The sequence below is a fragment of the Bactrocera oleae genome, chromosome 3 (genome assembly GCF_042242935.1).
Source record: "Bactrocera oleae isolate idBacOlea1 chromosome 3, idBacOlea1, whole genome shotgun sequence".
Lineage (NCBI taxonomy): Eukaryota > Metazoa > Arthropoda > Insecta > Diptera > Tephritidae > Bactrocera > Bactrocera oleae.
This window is the reverse complement of record NC_091537.1, coordinates 54,198,535-54,219,010: the sequence shown is the minus strand read 5'-3', so window position 1 is coordinate 54,219,010 and position 20,476 is coordinate 54,198,535. Positions and strand designations below refer to the sequence as shown.

The 20,476-nt window shown below is 37.0% G+C and overlaps 1 pseudogene; it reads right to left on the bottom strand.

The window, feature by feature from the left end:
- Positions 1–18,331: 18,331 nt before the first annotated feature.
- LOC138856079 (myosin heavy chain, striated muscle-like) lies at positions 18,332–19,537 on the bottom strand (annotated as a pseudogene).
- Positions 19,538–20,476: the final 939 nt, after the last annotated feature.

Here is a 20,476-nt window from a genome sequence, read left to right as displayed (position 1 = left end):
TGAAAAAATTTTGTCAGCGCGCAGAACAAAGTTTCTATCATTTTGTTAAGAGCTTTGTGCAAAAACTGATGTAAACAAACGTATGTGTGTGAGTTTGCATCTCTCTTTAACAGATGGGTGATCGGAATTGATTCACTATATATCTATACTGCTCACTCTCATGTCTCTTTCTGAGCCATTGCTGACCATAAATCCGTCATAGCTGAAAATTGTCAGTAATGACTGAAATGCTATCAGAGTGAAAAATTCTTTTGCGCAGTAGACAATATAATTTTTATTTCTTTAATAAATTTCAAACTTTTAATCAAAATTAGTTATAATAATATACTTAAATATAAAAAGGAATGCAAGAAAAAATATAATAAAATATGAAAATACAAAAATTAATATTCACTTGATGCCATCTCCTCCTCTCAATAGCTCTGCGTACGTCTTTCTCCAATCAGCGAATAGTTCTGAATTTAAAAATGCAAATGTAAATTAACAGTACTGACATATCATATGTGAGTGTATTGGCGAACCCATCAGCAGTTTCATGTAGGGTACCAATTATGGAATGTAATCAAATTGTCAACTGACATTTAGGGCTTGCAAAATATGTCTTTTAATAATATCGATTAAACTAGAGCAGGCGCCGATTATAATGAGTGGAATGTAAGTTTTCAAAGGGTTTTCAGCGAAAACTGTGTTTTCGTTTGACAGATTTTGTATGGATGAAAACACAAGTTTTCGCGTGAAAACCTCTTTTGTCTATGAAAACACGAATTTTGTGTCGGTGCGAACATAGTATTATAGTAATACCTTTTGCATTCTTCAAAAGAATTTACCACCTTTATCTTAAAGTGAAAATAACAATTATTTTTTGCACAGTATTAAAAACAATTGTAGTTTCCAGTGAGGACTTCATATTAGATCCATTGAGGACTTCATATTAGATCCATTATCGTACCCTTGCCCTCTTATCCAAGTGCTGGTCATTGTTCTACGATAATTTTTGTTAGGGCCAGACCTGTTGATTTCTCGATTGGTATAAATCCTAAAAAACTTTCATTTATTACAATTTCTGAATGTTCTTGAATGGTCTTGTGATTGAATAATATAAAAGGTACCTAATTATCACGGTCATCTGCTCAGTTTTACTAGCGTCTGGAGTACGATGTAAAATAATAGAATAATATTTCGACGTAATGATAGCTTCCATAATATAATGTTTTTTTATGCCGTCTGAAATTATATTAATAAACTCATTTTGAATTGTTTAACTTAAGTAGGTTGCTTGTTTCTCCTCTTTTTTCAAAACTCTGCGTATATGTTCCTGCATAACGGGATCAAATTCGGCTAACAACTACTAGTATTAAAAAATTACCATTGTTATGTTGATACAGACTATCATAAATACCTTGAAAAGCCAAGCTATTTTTGCCAACATTTTGATGATTGAGGCAATTCGTAACAATATTCTATTCCAGTGTTCTATTTCTGATTTAATTATCCTCTGGGACAAGGCGTACGACACGTTTTGAGCCCACGTGAAAGTTCTACCCAAGATTTTACTGCTTTTACATGGTCTCGTGATGTCTCAGGAGATTTAAGCATATCACCTACATGACTTCAATTTTTGTAGCCATCTTCAGATAGACCGGAAGTTATAGTTGTATTGAAGATTTTACAACAAAAGCAATACAATATAAAATACAATTTTTTGCCACAGAATATGCAAGTCAATCTCATAAAGTTTCTTCACCGTTATTAAGGTTTCTCTTATAGTATCTCGAAGTAAATCTTCGACCATGGATATCTTGTGGAAATTGAAATTCATACAGTGGGTCTGGAGAACCTATTTACCAAATATATTATTTCTGTGTATGTTAATCTATTGGGCCACGTAGCTGGGTCGACATCTACAATAGATGTTAACTCTGTAGAAACACTTGGACTTGCAATAGCACCTTCACCTACAATAGCAGTTTTACCTGTCATAGCCTCCTCCCCTGTAATAACACTTTTCACCGCTTGACCCAGAAGTAGAAGCACCAGGTTCACAGATTATATTGGAGTCGGACTTATGTTCTTCTCGAGGTTTAAGTGGAATTTGAGCTATAGCTCCGGTTTCTGGTATGGGTGATGATGGTCTGTTTAGATCACCTTTCTTCAAACTGGACTCTAATGCCCCTGCTTGCTTTTGTCGCTCTGCGTCTTTTTCAAGTCTTCGTTTTTTATATTGGTGTCTCGACAAGCGTGATCTACCGTCAGCCTTTCTGTACGGTAAAAAAATTATATGAAATAAATTTACATACCACTTAAAACATTTTTAACATATCTTGCGGTCAATATCAAATTAGGTGGGTGCAATATTACGTTTTTTTGCGTATTACAATCTAATTTATAAAATAGATAGGTACTTACGTAGTAAATTCACATGCGCACTTCAATATTTTTATGGTTAATTTTCCGCATAAAAGCACGTCACTTTTAAATTTAAGAATAGAACCAACTTGTAGGCTTAGCATATATAATTTTAATTCTGTATCACTTATTTACGGCTACATTGTTCTCGAATATGACGAAAATTTGTCTCTAGGGCAGAACATTTTTACTAGGAGTCTGTTAAATAAGTAATGGAAAATTAGTTTAATTTTTTGCTTATATATTATGTTTAAGGAATTTCTCTAAAATGTCTTGCTGTGCGAATCTAGCTTAAGGTTATTCCTCCGAAAGTTTGAAGGAAATCCAACGCAAACATAAAATGGACTAAAAGTTGCCAGTTCAGAAATGTGAAATCGGCAGAAAATTCTGATGATTTTTTTGTATCCTAGTTTCTAAGTTCTAGTCTAGTTGGTTCCTTATTTCCTATTTAGGTATTTCTTCTTCTTAGTGTTCCACAAAATTTCAAAAGTATCTTTACTCGATACCAGTATCGTATCAGATTTATAGGTACCGGGAAAAGGATCGAAACTAAACTATCGACTTTGATAAGTATCAAGTATTTTTTAATATATTTTTAAAACTTGCGATTGAGTAATATCCGTAATATAAAATATTATCCGAGAAATTTCGGAGCTTAGAGTTCAGAACTTATCACTAATGCGACACTTCTTAATAATGGTATTAAACTCACTAGATTTAAATTTCGACGTATTAAATTGTCGTTACAAAAATAAATTAGCGCAACAGTAAAAAAGTAAATCAGGATTAAATCCTAGTAAATCATTTTTTAGTTAATTGATAAAAATAAATCTACTTAATAGAAAAATAGGTATCAATCACCGAAAACTGGCAACACATGCCCTAAACATAAGTTATTGTCTATATAGAAGGGTAATGCCCTATGACCCAAATTTAATGATGAGACTTAAATTTTGTTATGAGTATCGATACCTCAAAAATATCGAACATAAGGTTGAAAGATAGGAATAAGTAAATTTTGCCGTCCCTCAATTTTTGCCGCTCTAGGCAAATTATCGGCGTGCCCCTACTTAGATCGGGCCCTGTGTGTATGTGAAATCTGTTACCTCCGTCTTGCAGGGATACGAAAGTCGGTGTCTACTCGTAACGAAAATTTTGGCATAATCTTGCTGAACGGCAATTACTATCGCATTATAATAGATACGTAATAGAGGTGTCATTTATTCGGGAAGCACTATGTACAGTATTTGGCAGTATTACTCAAATATGTGCACGAATTCGATAGACACTTATTCACAAGAAAAGTATATATATTATTAAAAATGTCATAAACTATTTAGAGAGCAATTTTTTGTAGATAAATTTCGGAAAATACAACAAAAAAAAATAAAAATATTTTCATTAAAAAACTTTAAAACAATTTTTTTTGACAATTATTTTTACTATAATTGTATAAATGAGCTAATCCCATACCTATAGACATCACTCTACTCTGAAAAACTGGCACATCCTAGTATAACCCACCACAATACGCCACACTCATACATCCCCACACAGGACAACAAACAACAGCACACCACAACATCGAAACTGTACACCACCTCAGCAAATAAAAAGGATGGTCTCCGCAGGAGATACGCCTCATTCAATACGAGCGCGATTTAGCGCGCTACCTTCATTCGTTATATACATGCGAAGAAACATCGATTTTTTCCATGTCTACTCAATCGGCAGCTCCACAAGTGATTTCGGTATACATACTTGGATCCTCGCCACCCTATTTGTCACCTTTAGTTGCACTCCACAAATTGGCACAAAAAACCAAGCCAAAACTTCTCTTGACAACCCCAGACCCCAAATATAGTACTAAATATTTCAAAAGAAATTTGTTGTACAGTAAGTACTTTAAATTCGAAAAGGGCAGTACAGCAAAAACACAAGGATCCAATGGAATGCGACATCTGACCAGTTTTCGTATCTTACTGAGCCAATATCCGCATTATCCGCAATAACACTTTCGACCATTATGATACAAGCGAAAATCTTAATTCTTCTTCACTTAGAAAAATGGTCACAATTCTCAAACAATCTAAGCGATATCCCAGAAAGTTGAAAAATCGACACTTCTCTTACTATAGTGCCTTATAGTTGCCTAAAATTTCATAACTATGGTACAATTCAAAATTAAAGCTTAGAGATCACCATACTTCCAATGTGATACAGTGATGCACCCAGACTTACAAAAAGCAAAGGCACTTATCGCATTTATCTAAGCGCTCATCAAATGGGTAGTTTATGGGAAACACTTGTAAAAGTTGCAAATCTCAATTCAAAAAAGTGAGAGAAATCACAAATCTTTCTCTCTCAAGATCCTCTTCAAAGGTTTCAAAGGAGTACCCATTCTGGCCATATCTGAGCCAGGCGTGGAGTCTCTAACCTTAATAAGCCGATGGTAAAGAAATTGTAAATAAGCAATTAAAATAATAAAAAAAAACAATAGAAAAAATCCGCAAATACAATAAGTAGAAAAAACAACTACAAACTCCATAAACCCACAAAATTAAGTTTTTTTCAAGTAGGAACTCTCACAACAAGGTACATAACATCAACTTAAAACAATGATTGGTTCTTAGACATACAAATAAACATGGATATCCTACGACTCCCTCACTACATATACCGCGCCTTCGGTTACTCCCACCATCAGTATGCCGAAACACATGCGATATCATATATTTACTAGGCAAAATATTCGCCTAGGAGGCCGAGGATGTATAAATGAGCTAAGCCTCATCACTCTACTCGGACAAACTAGCAAACTGGCAATTAAATGCATTTGTTAATTTAATTACTAATAATATATATCGTAACATAGTGCACGAATAAACAAAAACTTAAACAATTGGTTTCTCAGTAGATAGTGATTGATAATCGAAAGCCATTCTTAATGTATATTTATACTTGTTTCTGTTCACCTAACTGTTGTTTTTTGGATATGACTTTGCATACATCAATGTGATCAATCACTGTGACAACATACCAAAGCATCGTATCTGTCGTAAAAATTTGGCAACATTTGAAAATGTCACGCGTACGAGCAATTCAAATAGACAAGCGATTGCACATAGTCCCACAAAAAATAGTGCAGGGGTGTTACTCTGTAAGACGTTGCAAAGGGTAATCGGTCCTCAGTAACACATTCGCCTTGTAAACAGTGTTTTTCGGTTTTTGCGTTGGCACATTTTCATTATACTTAGCATTACTGGCCGAAACAAAGGAAAATGAAAACGAAATCAAAAATAAATAAATGTATACCTTTTGCTAATAAAAACCTTACCAAAATGAATTTGGTAAAGACTTCCAAAATGTTAGCCGTGCAAAGTATTTGCATTGATTAAGTTCATTATCAGCTGAGTATCTGCAGAAGAATAACAGGGTTGCAATATTAGTGCACTAATATGCTTGCTCTAACTTCCCTGAGTTGAATTCCGGATGTATGTCTAGTGATGCAAGCGATAACTTGGGTAAAAATTGATATATCTTGCTGAAACGACACACATTTAGGGTTTTTATTTAAAATCCAATGTAAATATTAAAATACACAACACAAGTATTGTTCACAGTTTATTTTATAATAACTCCGATAAAATTTACACGTCCGTTCGCCTCGATGGTTACAATACTTCTCGCTTATATGCTAAAAACTATAAGTATATTGACCGTTACTATGTGGCTAAATTACCACTCAATCCCCCCTCACCATAAGACACTGTCACACCACACCAATTCACATCCACATCACCACACCTACTTATCATACATTCCACATCACTACACCATGCACCAACACGCACGTAAATACAACATCACCACGATCACACCACCGTGAAGACCATGAGCTTAGAGCTGGCCGAGCAGAAAACGGAAGTTTTGCTCATAAGCACAAGGAAGGTGGAAGAAAGGCTGTCCCTCACCATAGGGGAGTGCGAGATTACTTCACAGCCGCTGATGAAGTATCTGGGAGTAATATTATACTTGTCTCCAAATTAAAATTTAAAGAAAACCTGGCGCATACTTCCGGTATAGCGAATAAAATCTATAATGCTCTATCAAGAATGATGGTCAATAGAGGCTGCGTGAGCTCCAGCCGGCGGTTTTTAATAGCAAAAGCAATGAGTTCGGTGATATTATATGCAGCACCAATATGGATACAAGCGCTAGACATAAAATCATATGCTAGACAAATAAACGCAGTGCATAGGCTTTCACCAATCCGAATAATAAGTGCTTTCCGAACGATATCAAGTGATGCTGCTGAGGTATTAGCCAGCATGCCGCCTATTGACATCCAGGGGACGAATTCGCGCGACTGTGCCAGCTCTCAGTGCCGTCTTCAGGAGTAAAAAAAGAGGAGAGAACCAAGAGCATAACAATGTGGCAGCAACGGTGGCAAACCTCATCTAAAGGACGATGGACCCACAGACTAATTCCGGACATTCATTCGTGGATAGACAGACGACACGGGGACCTAAATTTCCACCTAACCCAAATACTGAGTGGGCATGGATGATTTAGAAAGTATCTATTCCAATTTCATCATGATGTTAGTCCGTTTTGTCCGACGTGAACAGAGTGCATAGAAGACTCTGAACACGTATTTTTTCAGTGCCCCCGTTTTTTTAATTATAAGGGGGAAAGTTAAAATCTACGCTCGGTAGTCTAACGGTGGAAACCTTGACAGCACATATGTGTCAGTCCTCTGATATATGAAAAGCTGTCAGCGAAGCGTCAGCTTTAATTATGACAAAACTGAGATACTTACAACAGATTAGGAGTCAGTCAGTCCGTACGGTAGAGGAGACTTAAACCATGAAGTAATACTTAATCCGGTGGTTCCGTGGGAGAGATGAGATGGGAGTAAGTTAGATTTAGCGGATTAAAGTTCCCCGTGAAGACATCAATATATAATATAAGGGACGAAAAGAAGGATATCGCTCGCTTTTTAGCATTTCGATTCGGTTACGACCATATCTCTTTATTTCGAGCATCCGCCTCTTCACTTCGCTTTACTTGTACGAACGGTGAGTGAAATTTAAATTAATATTTAATTAATTTTCGATCACATACACATACAAATATAACATAAAAGTGGGAAAGTGTCAAAACATATTAAATGTGCCAAAAAAACAAACACATAAAATCAAAAAATACTTTAACACGAAAACAAACGGGCGCGAAACCAAAAAAAACACAAATCTAAACGCGGCGCGAAACCAAAAAATTTTAATCAAAAACGGGCGCGAGACTAAAAACAAAATATATATAGCAGCCAAAACATAGGAAGAGAGCTGAACAATTTTGTGAGAACAAAACAACTTTGCACAAACTGCTTGTCACGTTCGCATACTCTAAAAGAGTATGAAAACAAGGTCAATTGCGTTTAATGTCATAAACGATATCATTCTATTGTTCATAAAAATAATTTTTCCAGTTCTCCCCCAAACAGAGCAAATATGAAAAGAGCCACAGGTTTAGTTGCAACAGCGAATCCCGAAGTGCCAACTCCTCAAATTTGCCAAAAATCACAATGGTGCTCAAAGCCATTAAAAACTCAAACGCTACAAAGCGAAAACCAAAGTAGGGTACTACTACCCACAACAGTCGTCTCTATCGAACACCCAGGAGAACTGTTTAAACTTAAGGCCTTAATAGACCAAGGATCACAACGATCTTTCATAGCGTCTATTGCTCAAAATAGGCTACAACTTCCAACAAAACTAGCCAATTATGAAATCACGGGAATGGGCGGAAGAGTAGTCCAAAATTCAAACAAAACCTGCTCCATTACCCTAACTTCCGCCAAAGCTTGAATGTGCTTCAAGCAGAAGCTATTGTCTTACCGCAACTAACAAATATGCTATCATATCAATTGCAAGGAAAAAGTTTCACACCACATATTAGCAGATCCCAACTGCAACACCCCCGCTCAAATAGGCATACTATTAGGCGGCGATCTCATACCACAGATAATACTCGAAGGTATTTTTCAATTTTCAAACACACTTCTGGCACAAAATACAATTTTTGATTGGATCCTGAGTGGGCTAGTTACGCAACCAGTTACCAAAATGACAATTAAAGTTGGAGAAATCTCAAACGAATATCTCAATTCACAATTGAGAAAAGTTTATGAGTTAGAAGAACTCCCCCATTTCAATTAAAAGCCCAGCTAATCAGTATTGGAAAAACTTTGACAAAGCCACAAATATTATACTAGTTCAGATAATGGTCGGTACGTCACAATGCTACTAATTTTACTTGCCGCATCATGCAGTAGTAAAGCCAGACAAAAAACAGCAAGTAAGAGTTGTCTTTAATGCATCAAGATCCACCAGCTCGGGGAATTTCCTAAATGATGTCCTATTTACGGGACCCACGCTCCAACCAGATTTAATGCTACTTATTTTAAATTGGCGTTTATTTAAATACGTATTTAACGGAGACGTCGAAAAAATGTATAGACAAATAGTAGTACATAAAGATGATCAAGATTTTCAGCGAATTATTTTCCGCAAATCTCCCAATAGTCCACTCCGCGACTATAAATTGAAAACAGTTACCTTTGGCGCCAACTGTGCTCCCTATTTCGCCATTCGAACATTGCACGAATTGGGAGAAAATACCACGTCAGAATTTCCTCTGGCAACCCAGGTGTTAAAAACACCAACGTATGTAGACGATATCCTGTCTGGAAGTCACAGTCTTGGACAATGGAATGCGATATCTGACCAGTTTTCATACACTACAGAGTCAATATCAGCATTATCCGCCATAACAAAACGCCAAATTTTATCCTCTGTGGCAAAACTTTTCAGAAATCGACCGGAAATTGTACTAGCCTGGCTTGAAAAACCACCATATGCATGGAAGACGTATATTTTCAATCGAACGTCTTGAATACTTGACCTAGTAGGATCAGCCACTGTGCGACTCGTAACTTTTGCTGACAATCCTGCTGATCTAGGTACAAGAGGGTGTAAACCCCTGAACCTTGCCACCACCACCCTATGTTGGAATGGCCCCCGATGGTTGATAGACACAACCACTTTCACACAACATTGCAGGATAATGACATCCTCGAGCGATTTTCCACGTACCCCCGAGCACTTAGGGTAATCGCTTATATGCTCAAGTTCATAGAGCGACTCAAAATTAAACTTAAGAGAGTAACCTCGTTAGATTTCCAATGCGATATGCATATACTCAAGCGCGCCACTTCAGCCGCGATATATCACTATTGAGAGAATCAGAACCTACTGACAGGAGAAGTCCCCTCTTAGCTCTAAACCCATTCCTCGACACGAAAGGTCTTCTTCTTTGCTCTGCCTTTCTCCATCACAGAGGTCGATTTTGCTGGGCCTTTTCAAATTAAGGCGTCCATGTTAAGGTCTCCCACTCTGATAAAAGGCTATGTGGCTGTTTTTGTCTGTTTTACGACAAAAGCAGTGCACCTTGAGCTTTGTACTAATCTGACGAAGGAGGCTTTCCTAGCAGCATTTGCCCGCTTCGTCGGTCGACGCGGCTTTCCATTGAAGATATTAAGCGATAATGGTAAAACATTTATCGGCGCTCAAAGAGCCACCGAAAAACAATTTGTGGACTTTCTCTAACAAGTCTCAACTGAGATTGTACAAAAGTACGCGCCCAAAGGCATTAATTGGCAATTCATCCCCCCAAGCGCTCCTTATATGGGTGGTTTATGGGAATCAGCTATAAAAAGCTTCACATCCCACTTCAAAAAAGTAGCTGGAAATTACAAATTCAATTACGAAGACTTCACGACATTATTAATTCGAATTGAAGCCGTTCTCAATTCACGGCCTCTTACAATCCTCTCGCAAGATCCCTCCGATTTCACAGCCTTAACTCCAGGGCACTTTCTCAAAGGAACACCCATTCTGGCCATACCTGAGCCAGACGTGGAGTCGCTATCCTTATTAAATCGCTTTGAAAGAATTAAAATTCGCCATCACGATTTGAGCCGCCGATGGAAAGAAGAATACATAAAGGATCTCCATAAACGATACCGTTGGAAAACTCCTGAACAAGCACCAAAACTTGGAGATTGTGTCATCCTCCATGATGATTGTCTACCTCCTACCGAATGGCGGCTTGGGCGCATAGAAAAGCTACATTACGGCTCCGACGGTCACATACGAGTGGTTGATCTTCGTACGCAAAGCGGAATGCTAACCAGACCGCTCGTGAAGCTATGCTTTCTCCCAACCGCCGATAATAGCGACACAGCAAATCGCAAACAATCAGCCGATACTACCGCAATAACAAATAAGTAATAAAAAAAGGTCGATCAATACGATGACCTATTAAACCACTCTTTCATACAGATTAACATGGATGTGGATACGCCAACTACTCCAACACCAACTGTGAACGCGTTCCACCTGTCCATTGCTTTGTGGGACACCGGTTGCAATCAACAGGTAATGTATTCCCTCTTTAGTGCAGTACTCGTTGAAAACGTTTGATGTGAAAGCCGCCCCTTATCCGTTACGATTCTTTTCGGAATGCCGAAAACTGTCGATTGTTTCTCTAATTTATCAATTACTTCTCCCACCCCGGTTGATTTCGTTTGGTACAACCAAACGAACTTTCAAAAGGCGTCTATAATAACTAAAATATGGTTATACCTTTTACATGTTTCAGTTAAAGGACCCACATAGTCGATATCGTAAGTCCCTAGTGGTTCACAGGTTTTGTCGATCGGCGTCAGCAAGCCTTCTTTCTTACCCCTCTTCGAATCTACAATTATGCACTCCACACATGAACTTACTACCTTTTGCACCTTTTTGTTCAAGTTTGGTATGTAATAATTTCTTTTCAACAGTTCCTGTGTCTTTTGCTATGTGCTAGCTTAATAATTTCGTCTTCCATACTGGACGGTACTCCTAACAATTCCTTAACGGGGTCACTGTAAAGTAACTCATTCCTCAAAAAAAACTTCTCGTATGGTCTTACTTCCATAACTTTCCTTACCGCACTTATTTAGTTATCCTGCATTTGCGCATCCCTTATCCTATACTTTAACGAGTTTTCTACTAACAAACGGTATGCGCGACTAAGAGCATCTACGTGCCTCATGCGAGTTCCTGATCTATGTTCAACTACCTAATTGTATTCTTGCAGGTACATTGCCCACCTCATAATTTTGTCAGGTACGTCTTGTTTCTTGACCATCATAGTGAAAGCGTTACAATCGCTTACTATTTTGAACCTAATATCTTTTAAGTATATCCGCCATTTTTTAAGGGCTTTCATAGCTGCCAGAACCTCAAGTTCACACGCACTGTACTTTTTTCTTCTGTCCTCGAAGTTTTACGACTCATATATTCAATAGGATGCAATAGATTGTCTTCTGGGTCCCTTTGCAATAAAACTGCGCCATACCCGAATTTTGACGCATCCGAATGTACTTCTGTTTCTGCATTTGGATCAAAAAGTTTCAAAGTGGGCGCGTTTACCAACGCCCGCTTTAGTTCTTGAATGGCTAAGAGTTGTTCCTCCCCCGGCCTAAATTTTTCTTCCTGACGAAGCATATCTGTTAGCGATTTAGCGATAACTGCATAGTTTTGTACCGTCTGAAATATGAAGTCAAGCCTAAGAACCGCTATAATTCCTTCTTGCTGTTTGGTACTGGAAACTCACTGACTGCCCTAGCATTTTCTTTTGAAGGAAGAATTCTACCGTTTTCCACGATGAACGCAAAGAAATTAAATCTTTTCTTTAAAATTTGACTTCCTCCACTCCTCCTGCTACTTTTGAGAGACTTATGGAACAGGTATTAAAAGGATTACACTGGAAGACCTGTTTGGTATACCTCGACGATATCATCGTGTTGGGTAAAAGCTTCGATGAACACCTTAAGAACTTGGAAGAGGTTTTCCAACGGATAGCTAGTGCTGGTCTGAAGCTGAGTCCAAAGAAGTGTTCCCTTTTCAAAAAGGAAGTAAGCTACTTAGGACACAAAGTGGCAACGGAGGGCATTTGCACAGCTATGAAGAGATCGAGGCAGTAAGAAATTGGCCCACTCCTAAAAATTTACATGAATTGCGGAGTTTCCTTGGACTATGTACTTATTATAGACGATTCGTTCCAAATTTTGCAGGCGTAGCTAGTAGCCTCCATGAACTCACGAGAAAGAACAGAGTTTTTGAATGGAATCAAGAACAGGAAGTGGCTTTCCAAACTCTGAAGAAGCGATTAAGTACTGCGCCAATGTTAGCATACCCGGTCCCAGGATCAACGTTTATTTTGGATACGGATGCTAGTGGATTTACAGTAGGAGTCGTTCTATCACAAGTCATTGATGGGCATGAGAAAGTGGTTGCATATTACAGCCAGACAATAAGTAAGCCAGAGAGAAATTATTGTGTTACTGGTAGGAAATTACTGGCGTTGGTGAAGTGCATCAAAAATTTTCATAAGTACGTTTATGGCCAGCGATTTCGGGTGAGGACAGATCATGCAGCATTAAAATGGCTTCTACAATTCAGGAACCCAGAAGGACAGTTGGCACGGTGGAAAGTTACGACTTCTCTATAGAACATCGAACAGGTGGTAGTCATGGCAATGCTGATGCCATGTCCCGCCGTCCCTGTAATCTGGAATGCAGACATTGCTCAAAATCTGAGGCCAAAGAAGACATTATAGATGTCCGATTAATGACTATAACATCAGACTGGGATCCGGAGAAGCTACGGAAATTTCAGCAAGAGGATCCAGATTTGAAAAGTGTAATACACGGATTGAAGATGAATAAACGTCCAACGAAAGAAGAAATAGTTGCAAAAAGCCCAGTCGCAAAGGCTTATTGGGCACAATGGAATAGTTTGAAGTTAGTGCCTGGCTGCTTGTATCGCGTATGGAAAAGCGCAAATGGGCAAAGTTCACGAGCTCTGATGATTGTTCCAAAAGAAAGAATTCCTGAAGTTCTCAGCGAGCTGCACAACGGTCCAAGCCGAGGACACATGGGTATCACTAAATTTTCTTGGAGAAATTAAAACAAAGATTTTATTGGATTGGTTGTCGTCAATCAGTTACGGAGTGGATCGCCAATTCTGTCAAGTGCATTTCTGGTAATGGGCCGAGGTCCAGAAGTCATGGAAAATTAAAGCAGTACAAATCGGGTGCGCCGTTTGAGCGAATTACTATGGATGTAGCTGGTCCTTTTCTTATCAGTAAATTAAGAAACAAATATGTTTTGGTAGTCATGGACTATTTCTGCAAATGGCCAGAGTTATACGCAATTCCTAACCAAGAGGCAGGAACAGTAGCGGATGTATTCATCAACAATTGGGTATCGAGATATGGTGTTCCAATAGAATTACATTCTGACCAAGGGAGAAATTTTGAATCCGCTCTAATACGGGAGATATGCCAGAAGCTGGGTATCCGGAAAACCCGTACAACTGCACTTCATCCGCAGTCTGATGGCATGGTAGAACGATTCAATCGAACTTTGGAAGAATATTTGAGGAAAGTTATGGACAAGTATCAAAAAGATTGGGATACCCATATATCCTTGTTCCTGATAGCTTATCGATCTGCTGTACATGAAACAACGGGGCAGACTCCAGCAAGGGTAACTTTTGGTAATAATCTTCGACTACCGATTGATTTAAAAGTTGGAATTAACGCCAACGGAGAAAGGAATATTAAGGAATTCAATAGCATCCTAGAGGACGAGATGAGGGATATACATGCTATGGTGAGACAGCGCATCAAAATTATAAGCGATAAGATGAAAGCAAAATACGACAAGGCAATAAACTGTTATATAACCCACAACGAAAGAAAGGGCTGTCTCTCAAATTACAGTGTAATTGAGAAAGACCATACCAGGTTATTAAACGATTCAATAATGTAGTGTATCGCATACAGACCATTGGAAGACCAAGAATTAAAATGAAGGTGGTTCACCTGGAACGGCTTGCAGCGTTTGGTACCACAAATATGTCTAATCGGGACGATCAGACTTAGGTAGAGGGCAGTGTGGCGAACACGAGTACCAGAACAAATCAGAATTGACGATAAACTGCCAGAAGCAACTAGACAGCGAATTTGTAGATGCCAGAATGTTCTAGTAGCGAGCTTTTGTTAAAAATTTATTATATAGGGGCTGCCGGATTGTGCAGCAGACACAGTTCTAATTAGAGTGTTGCCGTGTAAAGAGCAATTAAGCTAGAAGCAATAAGTTGTAAGTTCGAATAGCGAGCAATAAGTGTTAAGTTGTTGGAATCAAAGAACGTAGATTATAGAGAAGGTTCAAGCGCCAGCGTGTGAATTGTCAAAACCTAACAAGATTTTAATAGTGGATTTCCCCACATCTGGCTCGGAAGGAGAAATTTTAACAGTGGCGCGTAAACAGAGCTGAGCATTGTATGAAAATTATGCTCAGAGACTTGCTTTGATATTACAGCTGCATGTTAGCCTTTTGGCTTTATATGCAATCATATTTATTGATATGAATATCATTTTGCGAATTTTTATGAATGCATGCAAAACTGATAAGATCTTTTAAATTATGAAATTTCGAAATAATATTTATAGTCAATTTGGGCATTTAATAATTTTATTTAGTTTTTACCTAATGTACATTCCAAATAAATATTTAATATTATAATAATAGACATTAAATTTATTACAATATATGTATGTATGTACATCTTTTATCATATTAATCTTATATAGTCATATGTATGTACGTATGTATTTGAATGTACGCATTCAGAAAGTCAAATCATGATTTTATCACTTATCAATACACTATATGTGGGCGCATTGATTTATATGTACACGCATATATCTACATAAAATTGCCGAACAAATAATGCATACACAAACCAACATACATACATATGTATATGCGTACACATGTTAATATGTCACCCGCAAAAACTACAAACATTGTTCTACAAACACAACAATCGTCACAAGTCAATATGTTAGCCAAATAGGCGAAGCCCAAATTTATAGTAAATTACACAACAACAACATTTTCATTCTTGAACGCAGGCGTGCTTTTAACAAGCAACCTCGCTTCATTCATAAAAACAGATACCCTCACATCCCCCCGAGCATGCTTTTGCCAACAAGCGTCTTTTGACGACGATGGCAAAAGCTAAAAATCATAAATTGAACAAATTTCTGATATTCCCTCTGGAAGGGAAAAGTTGCAACCACGCAAGCCCACAAAACACAGAAAAAATTGACAAAACTGGCAACAAAGCTTTTGTCGATTTAAAATATTTTACAATTTAAATTTACAATTTTAAAATATTTTTCCGTGTCTCACAAAAATCTGCGTCAATATGTATGCATGCTCATATATAAACATACATATTTACGATGATTTGTGGGCAAAGCTGTTAGAGCGGCAAGGGAAGCGGTGACAATCGGTGGCCGTTCGTTAATATTTTTTCGGCACAGCTCGGATTTTCTACCAACAACACAATGTTGTGAGACTTTGTCGTCGCGTCAGTCCTTCGACACAGTGACTCTTTGACAAGAAAACAAAAAACGTGAGCTTCGGCCATTGGTTGTCCGTGGCAACGGAAATTTCACATGAAACAATGAGTGTACATATTTACATACATACGTTGCATATAGACAAATTAACAATTATAATGGGTACTTTCATATTTGTTTACATGCAAACATAATTATACATATATATTTGAATAAAAATATTTGGGACCGCTTCGTCTTTTCTTATCGGGTTATGTCAAGCAAGAGATGTACAAAATCAAACCCAGAAATCTGACTGAACTGAAGCAGTCCATTAAATAGATAGATGATGCAATCCCGAATTAGGTGTCGCATATGCGTGGTTGAGCATGGAGAAATAATTAATTGTTTAAATAAAATAAAATTTTCTATACAATAAAAAAAAAATTTATGTAATGCATTGACTAAAAAGAAACTTATTACGGTTAATTTTTGTAGCACGATTCGTGAGCCGCCCTGTATATGCAGAATATCTTAAAATTATATGCAAAGTCGTTTGCGCATTGTAAATATACGAATCTGTAAGCGTACATTTCTTAACATGCCGTTCTAACAGCTTTGCTCACAAATCATCGTAAATATGTATGTTTATATATGAGCATGCATACATATTGACGCAGATTTTTGTGAGCTACGGAAAAATATTTTAAATCGATAAAAGCTTTGTTGCCACTTTTGTTACTTTTTTCTGGGTTTTGTGGGCTTGTCACTTTTCCCTTCTAGAGGGTCCATAAAAAAGTTGTTCAATTTATGATTTCTAGCTTTTGCCATCGTCGCGAAAAGACGCTTGTAGGCAAACCCATGTTCGGTTGACGTATTTACATGTGTACGGATATTCATATGTATGTAGGTTGGTTTGTGTATGCATTATTTGTTCGGCAATGTTACATATACATATATATATATACATATTACAAGGCGCTCACATATAATGTATTAATAAGTGATAAAATTATGATTTGACTTTCTGAGTACGTACATTCAAATGCGCATGTTCAGATATATGACTATATAAATTAATATGATGAAAGATGTATGTGTACGTTTTAATAAATTTAATCACTATAAGTAACAATTATCATACAGAATATATAAATGCATATTACGTAAAAACTATATAATCTTATTAAATGCCCAAACTGACTATAAATATTATTTTGAAAATTACATAATTTAATAGAGTCTTATCACTTTTGCATGCATTCATACAAATTGGCATAATGTTATGATATTATGAGTTCATAAGGAACATACATACAAACTTTGTCTTTTATATATATAGATAGATAGATAGATATATTTTTATTTTCAAAATATCGTAATCATATTTATAGGTTGTCAAAATTTTACTTTGCTCATGAGCTGGGTAAAATTCTGACATCGGATTCGCTACGAAAAATTTCACTTTCATCAGTCAGAAGTTTCGTTTTTCTACCCTTTGGCACACAGCCTAAATAGAAAGCAATAATAATCCCTTCAGTACAAATTCAGAAATATTTAAAATAATACAAATACCAAGCAAACACTAGAAAGTACAGAAAGAAGTCGAAGGCTTGATTTCATACTAAATGAACTCCAGAATACTATACAAACAATATCATTAGCCAAAGTCAAAGTATTAAAACCCGCAATATTTCACATGGATGAAATTAAAGATATTTTGTTTAAACTCAATAAATAATCTTATACTATTACTGCTGGTAGGGTAAAATAAAGAACTATATTGAGCTAAGAATATATAACGAATTAATTTATTAAAAATACTTACGTCCGTATGTACAAGCATTAAACATCGCGCGCCAAGCAATTTTTCAGAAAAGTTACAATTTCTTCGTTTTCTGCAGCCAACTTTACTTCTTACTCGTTGTCAAATCAACTTTCTTCTTTTTTTTAAGCCAAATTCACTTCTTAACGCGCTGTCAAAATCGTATTTTTCAACGCTTAGCGTTATCGAAGCGTTTATTGAGCTATGTGCCGCTTTTATTTAGATAAGGCAGTTAGTCGTTCAAATTGGGGAATGCCAATTTATTTTCGACAACGCCAACAGGAATGCCACATAGCCGTTCTTATTTTGTTTTAAAACGAGAATAGGGCCGATTAGCTCAACCTGATGGGAAAATTATCATTCCAAAAGGAATAATACTGTGCAACAATACTTATCACAACGTAAAAAATTGTAAAGTAGAATTAAACGATATCTATTGTAAAGCAAACCAAAAGCTTAACTGTTTCGTCAATTATACATATATATCAGGTTTGGTTCAGGTCAGGTCAGGTTTTTTCAGGAGGCATCAAGTGAAAATTTATTTATATATTTTCATATGTTATTATATTTTTTGTTTCATAATGGGTTCACCCAAGTGTGTTCCTCTATTTCTACTTTGTGAGCTTTAAATGTTTGATTGCAAAGCAAAGATGCAGTGTCCTGTGTCAAAGCATACGAAACGGTTTCTGCAAACGTCAATTTTGGACATGCTAATGCAGCGAAGCGTGTAGTGTTATTTCGAATTCCATTGACGAAAGTCTGAATTTTCGTGTCCTCGATGTATTCCATGGATTTATGTGCATAAGCTAAGTGAGCTAACCTTTCAATCTCTGTAGAAAACTCCTGGAGAGACTCATTGGCTTTCTGGCGGCGATTTCTCAACTCGATTTGGAAGATCTGCTTCCTGTGCTCACTACCATACCGTCTTTCTAATGCACCCATCAACGCTTCATAACTACTCGCCTCGCAGTTTGGAATGGTCTGTAGTATCTCCGCTGCAGATCCTTTTAATGTAACGAACAATGCAGCTACTTTATCTTCAGAGTTCCAATTATTTGAAGATGCCGTCTTTTCGAATTGAAGCTTAAAAACGTGGAACGGAACAGTGCCAACAAAGGATGAAGGTTTTACCTTGGCAGAAGCTGTTGACACAATTGGCCGATTTAATTGTAGCTCGCGAAATCGACCTTTTAATTCATCCATTTCAGTTTTAATTTTATCCCGCTCTTCCGAAAGCTATGAGGATACTTCTTCTATTTGGGAGGCCACCTGCGATATCCGTGCATCCTGCTCTTTCAACTGGGAGGACACCTGTGCTGATATTCGTGCATCTTGCGCTGCGAACTGCTCTTCCATATGCGTTGACAATCGCGTTTCCATTTGAAACATACGTGTATCCTGCCCTTTAAATTGTGTCGACATTTGCGTTGACATCTGCGTTGACATTTGAGACATTTGCGTTGACATCTCTTTCCCCATCTGCGATATTGCGGAAAAAATCATCTTAATGTCCACAATCTTTGACGAGCATTGAGCCTCTTCCTTTTCTTCTATCTTTGTTGTCTCATTCTCTAATTCCATGTGGAAGACATATTCCTCAACATTAATGTTTCCCGCCTCCTTGGTCTCTCTCAACCGTGATTGTAATTTAGTTTTTAATCCATTTCACCAAACCACGTTCCTCCAGCTCCTTTTTCAGTTGTGGAATCCTTATATCGTTAAACTTGGCCATTTTCAAATAATTATCTCCTTGGGAATTTATTTGACAATCCCACTTCTGACACCAATTGTAATGGATTTCTCGATAAATCGTCTAACTATAACTCACTCTTGAGTTCGATCACTGGATTGTTCAATAAAAGTCCCAATAAGCTATACACTTATCTTTAATTCCAATTCCAATAACTTAACACTTATTGCTCGCTATTCGAACAAGTTGCATTGCTGATAGCTTAATTGCTCTTTACACGGCAACACTCTAATTAGAACTGTCTCTGCTACACAATCCGGCAGCCCTTAAATAGTAAATTTTTAACAAAAGTTTGCTACTAGAACATTCTGGCAACTACGAATTCGCTGTCTAGTTTCTTCTGGCAGTTTATCGTCAATTCTGATTTGTTCTGGTACTCGTGTTTGCCACAATACGTTGACAATTGGTACTGCTAAGCAAAACAATACTCTGCGACAAAATACCCGCACTTTCTTAAAAACAAAACTATATTAAATCTCTTTAAATAAATATTACAAATATACGTTAAAGTCACCAAAAAATCTGATCTCACATATTACCCATTGATTTCGCAATTTATTTCTGTGAGATTCTTAGTGGTAGTTCATTGATTTGCTTGTCATCTGTTCAGTAGCTCATGAACTCGTGATTTTTTTGGCAGCACTGAAAGTTCATGAGCTCTCTCAGAAGGCAAAGAGAGGAGTTTTGGATAATTTTATCTATGACATGGATTTTTGTTTAGCTGAAAATTTAATGCATGGAGGAAAATTTGATAAATTTACGTGGAATTATTTACAATATTCTTTAAATACGTGCAAAATAGATAGGAAATGCTGATGCAGAAAAGTTTATATATAATTTCACAAAAAATGTATCAAATCAATAAACAAAAAGCAAAGTTTTACAGGCAATTTATCACAACAATATACACCGGTAAAAGAAGCTGATTTGGCATTCAACTTAACTCTACCTATGTAAAGAAAATATTTATT